The sequence below is a fragment of the Elephantulus edwardii genome, unplaced genomic scaffold (genome assembly GCF_000299155.1).
Source record: "Elephantulus edwardii isolate Elephantulus edwardi_28Jun2011 unplaced genomic scaffold, EleEdw1.0 scaffold00002, whole genome shotgun sequence".
Lineage (NCBI taxonomy): Eukaryota > Metazoa > Chordata > Mammalia > Macroscelidea > Macroscelididae > Elephantulus > Elephantulus edwardii.
The window spans coordinates 36,809,867-36,817,945 of NW_006399752.1; positions in this window are offsets into that span (position 1 = coordinate 36,809,867).

Sequence of the window (8,079 nt, forward strand, 5' to 3'; positions counted from 1 at the left end):
CACTGTAGGTCAGAGCAGCCCCCAAGTATTTGTGGGAGGAAGACCATGGTGTCTAGGATTTACTTTCAAATGCTTCTGCCAGAAAAGGAGGCTGGAGCTTGGCAAATGTTGGCTTTTGGGGGGATTTGTTTGTGTTTTTTCTACATAATTGTAGATTCAAAATGTTTTTCCTTTTCAATTGTAGTGAATTTCACATAACATAAAATTAACCATTTCTGAATGGTGCATTTTAAAGCGATCTATCCAGTGGCGGTTAGTACAACCACACGCTGTGCCACCCAGAACGTCCTCACCAGCCCAGACACGCCCAGGCCATCAAGTAATCACACCCCATTCTCCCTCACGGCACTGCAGCCGCCAGTTGGCTTCCGGTTTCTATGGCAATCACTGCTTTTGGAAGCCGGGCTTGTTCGATGAGCCTCTCTCGTTTTGTACGTAATTGTCCGGAAACGTTGGTGGATTCGAACCTGTCATTGAGTTACTGGCACCACTTCCTGGGCATTACACCACCAGAGCCCCCGACTATCAGACATCAGCTCTGTCTTGCTATGTGTACAATTTTAAATGCTCCATAATATTTTTGATGGGAGTTTCATACCATGTTGTTTTTGTTATGTGCCATTGTACCACCAGTGCCTCATAGTGACCCTATTACATTAGCTCTGAACCCTACCCTCTCCTGAGCCAGTCTCACTGACTCCGACAGACCCAAGCCCATTTCTCCAGTCACTAAAACTGTCCATCTCTTCCTGAGTCTTCCTTTCCTGCCCTGTCCCTCCATCCTTCCGAGCATAGTGTCCTTCTGCAAGGACTGGTCCTTCCTGGTCATGTGGCCAACATATGTGAAACAGAGCCTCAAAATCCTTGCCTTCAGGGAGCAGTTTGATGAGACCATACTGTGAGCCACCAGGAAAACAAACAGGCCTGTCCTGGAGGGGTGCATACCAGAGGAGACATCAAAACTCCCAGGAGAACACAACCTGCAACAGAGCTTCAAACAGCACCCCATGGTCCCACACTTGATGCAGGCTGGTGTTTCCCATATAAATCATGCCCACAATCACCAAGACACAGTGAAAAAACTGTGTTTGCCATACAAACATATAGTACAATGTGGCAACAATTTAAAAATATTAATATATGATCTATGAAGAAGATTGACATTGTTAAGGATTTCATTTCACCTGAGCCCATAATCAATGCCAGCAAAGCAGCAGTCAGGAACTCAAATGACATGTTGCATTGAGCAAATCTCCCAGAAAAGATCTCTCTGAAGTGTTCAAAAGCGGAAGTGTCCCCCTGAAGACAGGGACCACCCAGCTGAGCCATGGCCTTTTCAGCTGCCTCATATATATGTGGAAGTTGAACCCTGAATCAAGGAAACCAAAGACGAACTTGAAAGGTGCCCTTGAGTGACGCAGATAAAGAATACCGCATACACCATGGCTTGCCAGGGCTATGAACAACGTTGTCTTGATTGAATGAAGCACACCCAGAATCCTTCTTAGAAGGAAGAATGGTAATGTCATTTATTTTTAATTCTTTAGGAGAATGAGAATCATGCTTGGTAAAGTATATTGGGGGGGAGAGAGAGAGAGAGAGAGGAGAGAGGAGAGAGGAGAGAGGAGAGAAGGAGGGAAACCGCCCTAATGAGATGGACTGACACGGGGGCTGGACCAAGCATCTCACACTTGGGCAGCCTGCGGGACGATGGCCAGACCCAGTACTGTTTCACTCTGCGTACCTGGGATCCCTGTGCATCAAAACCAACTACAGCATGCAGCAGCCAGCCCTCTCCCACACGACTCTCTTCCTTTTCTTTCTTTGTTTCCCCCACCCCTGGCTTTTACAGAATTTTTTTTTAATTTTTTGTTTTTATTTTACTATTTGTGTGTACCGTCAAATCAGATCTGACTGGTACAGGAGGAGATTGTCCCTCCTTCCCTGGCAGAGCATCTGGTGGATTCGACCCGTGCACCTCTGGGGTTGTAGTGCAACTTCTTGCCACTACGCCACCAGAGCTTCCCTCAGGAATGTATTTTCATGCATAGTCTAGTGGTAAGGAGCTGCACTGAAAACCCAGAGGCACACAGTTCAAATCCACCAGCTGCACTATGAGAGAAAGATGGGCAATCTCCTCCTGTGTGATTTGTTTTTGCTGTTGTTATACGCCATCGTATTTAAAAGGCTTTTGGGCCCTCAGGTCTGCAGCCCTTGGACCTGGTTTTTGTGGCTCTCCCAAATTAAACAGGCCTCTGGAAACTCTATGAACTTGGAGAAAAGATGAAAGTTCTGTGTTCAAGACTTTCATTCATAGGGTTGCTATGGTTTGTCTATGATTCTATGGCACTTAACAATATATGCCATGGAGTTGACTCTGATCATGGTGACCTTATGCACGATGGCCCTGAACCCTGCTCGGTCCTGAGTCAGTCTCACTGTCTCTGACACACATTCCCCCCACTACTCCAGTCATTGAATCAATCCATCTCATCCAGGGTCTTCCTCTTCTGTGTTGTCCCTCCACCCTTCCAAGCATGATGTCCTTCTCCAAGAACTGGTCCCGCCTGGCCACGTGCCCAAGGTTTGTGAGACGGAGCCTCAAAATCCTTGCCTCCAAGGAGCAGCTTGTGGTTTACTGCCCCTGAACACCCACTGGAGGGTCAGCTAAGGATGGGATCTGACTTGAAGACGCACAAAAACACACAGCAAGAGAGCTCTGGAAGCCTAGTGATACGAAGTTGTGCTGCAATTCCAAAGGCACCAGCTACTTTGCAGAAAAGGGATGGGCAATCTCTCCTGCCGCTAAAAACCCATGAGGGAGGCAGCTATGGGTCAGTTCGACAGCACACAACAACAACAACAACAACATATGCAGCAAGACATGAGCCCATTCAGCATGGCCACCTCAGCGACGTCACATTCGTTGAGAAAGAACCATTTCCATGTGATTAGAGCCATCTTCACCCTCTTTTCTGAGTTGTTCTCCCCCATCACCATCTCCTGACGTTAGCACCCTCACAAAACTCTGTAAACTCAGTGAAGAGCTTGGAGACCACTCAGCCGGGGTGGAGGACTCGGGATTTGAACGCAACATAGTAACTCCTGGGCCAGAGCTCTGTACTCGGCAGCCCCGCCCCCAGTTAGTATTAGTCACCACGCTGGTAAGCTGTGAAGTCTTCGGCTGCAAGGAACAGAAAAAAGCATCCACTTCCTAAACAACAAGCCTCTGGAAACTCCATGAACTTTGAAAAATGTCAATAGTTGAAGAGGGGCCTTTTGTTCATAGGGTCACTATGAGTCGTGCTCGACTCGAAGGCAATTAACTACAACAATCTCTGCAGTGAGTAGCCCAGAGGGAAAGGGGATCCAATGGGCTAGTGGAAAGAAGCTGGGCTGCCAGTGCAAAGGCACACGGTTTGAATCCTCCAGCTGTTCCACAAGAGAAAAATTGGCAGACTCGGCCAGGGGCCCTGCCCAGTCCTGGAATCAGTCGTTGACGGAGAAGTGAAAGCACCATGGCCAGTGTAGACTAACCAGCACCCCGCTGCCCTCATCTTGGCGTGCTCTTCACCTCCTTCCACCCCACACATCGTCTTCCTCTTCCTGAACATTCTACCCCAGGGCCCTTGCACATGCTACGCCACTGATAGCAACTTGCTTGCTTCTGGTCACACCATCTGACGTGGGAGCCATCCACTTGTTTATGTTTTGTTCATCGTGCCTCAACTTGCACTATTAGGGAGGTTGGTGGTCTAGAGGGTAAGGAGTTGTGCTGCCAACCCAAAGTCAAGAAGTTCAAATCCACCAGCTACACCACAAAAGGAAGGTGGAGGCTATGCTGACATGAGATTTGCAGCCTTTGAAAACCCACTGGAGAGTCAGCCAGGAGTCAATTCCCACTTGACAGAAACAAGTTTTGAGTTCACTGTGAATCGTATTCAACTCAATGGCGCCTGACAACAACAACATTAGAATGCAGGGGCCTTAGAAAGGAGGTTCTTATCACCAGCTGTAGTCACAATACTAGAAGTCCTGGCATGTGGCAAGTGCCCAAAATATTCTTATTCAGAGGATGGAGAGGAACATGAACACTTTGCCGCCCATCAATGGTTGTCTCCATGGAAACAAAGGCTCAGAGAAGCTGAGTGACCCTCCCAGAGTCCACGTGCGGGGGGTGGGGGGTGGGGGTGGGGGTCAACCTGATAATTCAACTCAAGAAAGAGGAAGACACTGAGACGGCTGGACAGAGCGCTTACAGGAGCGGCTTCCCACGGCAGCCCGGGGGACAGTGGCACCGGAGCAGGCACTGCTTTGTTCTGTGAGCTGAAACTGACACTGAGCGGCCACAGCTGGCAAGAAAGGAGGAGGTGGGCAGGGTGGACGGAGTGGGCCAGCCACAGTGCCCCCGCCGCAAGCCAAGCACAAACACTGCCAGGGAGGGGAGTGTCCTGCACCGGAGGCCTCTTCCAGGTCCAGTCCAGGCCCAGGAGGGCAGGAAGCCCCGTGCCCCACACCCCCACATCCTCACTTGTGCATGGAGGAGGAGGTGCTGGTTGGTGGTCAAGAAACAACAGCTAAGGGGTGTGCCACAGAATTCCAGGTCAGAACCCCCTCTTGCCCCTCTGTCCTCAGTCCGGTGCACAAAGGTTCATCTCCTGCTGGAGGGTAGTGCCTAGGGGGGACACAACCACCCACCCTCTCGGACCCCAGTGTCCAGCGTGAGCTGAGGGGTGTGCAGGCTACTCAGTGCCTGTCCGGCCCGTCTGTAGGATGGAGTGGAACAGCCCTGCCGGGTTTCCAAGGCTGTCAGTCTTTACAGAAGAAAGTAGCCATCTCTCTCTCCTGTGGAGCAACTGCTGGGTTTGAGCAATGAACTTTTGTTTAGCAGCTGGGTATTTTAACCACTGCACCACTACCACCTCTGGGGACCTGGGTGGCTGGTAGAAAAGAGCTGCCCTTGGGGGCTTGCAGGGACTGTGTCGTCCAGCTGGTCCTGCTGAGACCAGGATGCTCCACATCCTCCCACACGTTGTCTTGGGAAGGCTGCCCTCTGCTCCGCCCCCACCCCTGTGGAGACCTCAGCCTCGGGCTGGAAACTCAGAGGGGGGTCACTGCAGCAGAGACTTCCGAGCCCCGCCTCTGCTGAGCCATACGTGCCCAGAAGAACAAGAACTCGGCCTCTGGAAAGGCCAGGCAATCTCCTTCCAGCGTTCCCAGAAGCCCTCTCCTCCCTGGCCTTCTCCATGGCAACCGGAAGCCAGATGTGCATGGAGCCACAGCGCTGAGAAAACAAACACCGGGAGGAAGTGAGGCAGCTGTGCCAGCCCACGGCAAAGGAAGACGAGGCCTCGGGTTCTCAGACAGTGCCCACCGTGGCCCAGCCGCCTGGACCTGCCTGCGGTGGCCCCGGACCTGCCTGCGGTGGCCCCGGACCTGCCTGCAGTGGCTCGTGGCCTTTCTGCTTCCCTAACTGCCCAGGGTTGGGGCCACTGGAGCAGATGTGGAGTCCACCCAACTGAGCCCCCTAGGAATGCCCAGCCCAGACCCTCCACCCACCTGACTGAACTCTGGGTGTGGCGATCAGGGGTTTGTGCTTTTCCAAAACCTATCACCTGCCCCAGGTAATTCAGGACCAATGGGGGTCCTAGGATGCAGACATTTCAGTGCTAAAGCTGGGACTGGCCCAGGAAAGCCAGCCTGTTGGTCAGCTGCACACAGCCAGAAACTGAGGAGCTGGTCCAGACCCGGGGACCCCAGGACCCTGAAGGGCGTGCCCTGGGTCAAAGGACAGCTTGTGGGTCATCCTTCTAGGCTGGTTCCAGTCTTTGGCCCTGCTGCTCTCCTCCGAAGCATGCTCTGGTGGGTTTGTGCAGGAGCCAGTCTCCTCAGTTAAGGTTTCCAGCCTCGGAAACCGGATGGACCGCCTCCAGGGGTCAGTGTGCACTCAGTGCCAGTGGGTTGGCTTACGGCTTGGCCCTCTGCTAGCCCTGCCTTTCTTCCTGCCAGCTCCCAAGCTCTCGAGCTGTGAGGAAGGGAAGATTCCTCAGGTCAGGTCAAAGTCAGCAGAGGCCCTGAGCTGCTCTTCTCCAGAGCAGGGCAGGGGTTACTCTCTGGAAGCCCTCCTTTGGGGTCCTAGGCAAGGGCTGGTGGGCATGGACAGGGGTAGGTAGACAGGAGAGCTGCAGGAAGATACACCCCCAAACACACAGACACCCGGCTGCTTGAATGACCTCGAGTCGCCCAGAGCTGCTGCTCCTGCAGCCTCAGCTCCTGGAGCCTAAACCCTGGATGTAAAGACTCTGTGTCTAGCCTGGTGCCTGGCACTGACCCCCAGGGGGCCTGTGCCTTCGGGAGGTGACACTGCCCTCCTCCCCTGCTTGGAGCATGGCCTCCATTCAAGGCTGTCTTGGTTCTCTGGCAAGGCTGCAACAGAAGCACCGGCGGGTGACTAACGCACACGAAGACACGGGAACTCGAGGGGCTCGGGGAAGGTGCTGTGTCCATATCCGCTCGGGAGAAGGTCTGAGCGTCTTGTCTGCCTCTGCTCTCAGTGAACTTCACGTGCCTTTGTGCAGCCGTCTTCCTCCTCCTAACTCGCTAGCTGATTTTACTTTTCAATCTCAGAAGCTGTCGTGAAGTACCACCGAGTGGGGACTGACCCATGGCTGACCCTCCAGTAGATTGCAAAGGAGGAGATGGCCCATCTTTCTACTACAGAGCAGTGGGTGGATTTGAACCACGTGCCTTCAGGTTGGGAGCACTGCTTTATACTCGCCCTGCATCATTAACATGGCAGAGGAAGCCCATTCCCAAATGTGCCGTGGCCACAGATAAGAGATTAGGACTCAGCACACCTTTGGGGCCGTAACTCAGTCTGTGATGGAGGGACTCGGGGCTGTTTCTTACAAGGAGGGTCTGTGCCTATGCCCCCTTCCAGCGTCACTTTCTGTGTTGCCCCACAAGCCTCACTATTGCTCGCTGTGGCTTGCCCTGTCTGTGACCGTGGGTCTGGGTGGATGATAATGGCCACTCTGGGCCTCATGCTTGAGAACACACTTTGGTGGTGCCTCATGTCACACCTGCAGTGGCACCCCCAGCCTCCCCCACCCCCGTTTTCTCGTTGCCTCTGGACATGGTGAGAGGTTTTCTCCACACATGAGGGAACGATCTGGAGCTGCCACAGGTGTTGATGCTGCGGGAGGTGAACTTCAGCCAGTGACACCTGAGAGCCAGGTGGCTCATCCTTCCTCCTCCCCCCTCCCCCCAGGGCCTCACGGTCTCTCTGAAGATGAGCCTGAGACCCAGCACATCCACGTCTGGAGCAGCGACTGCTTCAGTGAAGCGCTTCCTTTAAAAGCTTTCCCGCGTCTCTTCACAATCCCTGTTCTCCACTCCAGCTTCCCAGGAGGAGCTGGACTGCAAGCTTGTGCCTCCAGGCTCTGCTTTCCAGGGAAGCTGGCAGCCCTTTGGCCTCTGACTGCCACCCCCAGTGCCCGTTCACAGAGTGAGCACACCCACTTGCAGGCGACAGAAACAAACTCTGTTCCATTTAAGCAGCAAGAAAACCTCCCCAAAGGAGGCTGGAATGGAAGACTTCCAGTAACAGTGATAAAGTGGTCTCCTGAGCCCCCTTGCAGATAGCAGTGACAGAACAGGAACAAAACACTAAAAACCAAAATAAAATCCCAGTAAACACCAGCTATTTCAGAGGCCTGGAAAGCACCCAAAAAGAGAGTAGAGCATCTCTTTTGGAAAAAAATGCCCACAAAACCCAAAACAACAATGAGCTAAAAGGAATAATTGTCAGTTTGCAGCTTTCTTGCCTGAGGATGCTCCCCAAGTCCCATTACCAGGTGAATAATGCTGAAAAAGAGCAGCCTTTGCACAGCGAAGCTGGGAGGGAGGCTGGGCAGGGGAGGCTCCGGGAGTGCGTGAGCACAACAGATAAACGGCTCGAATCCCTGGCTGGCACATGTGCCTTGGAGACTCCAATGTGCCCTGGCAGAATAACACTCCTGCAAAGTGCTGCATTGAATGGGATTTGTGAGTGTACAGGCTTGGTGGTGGTGGTGGTGG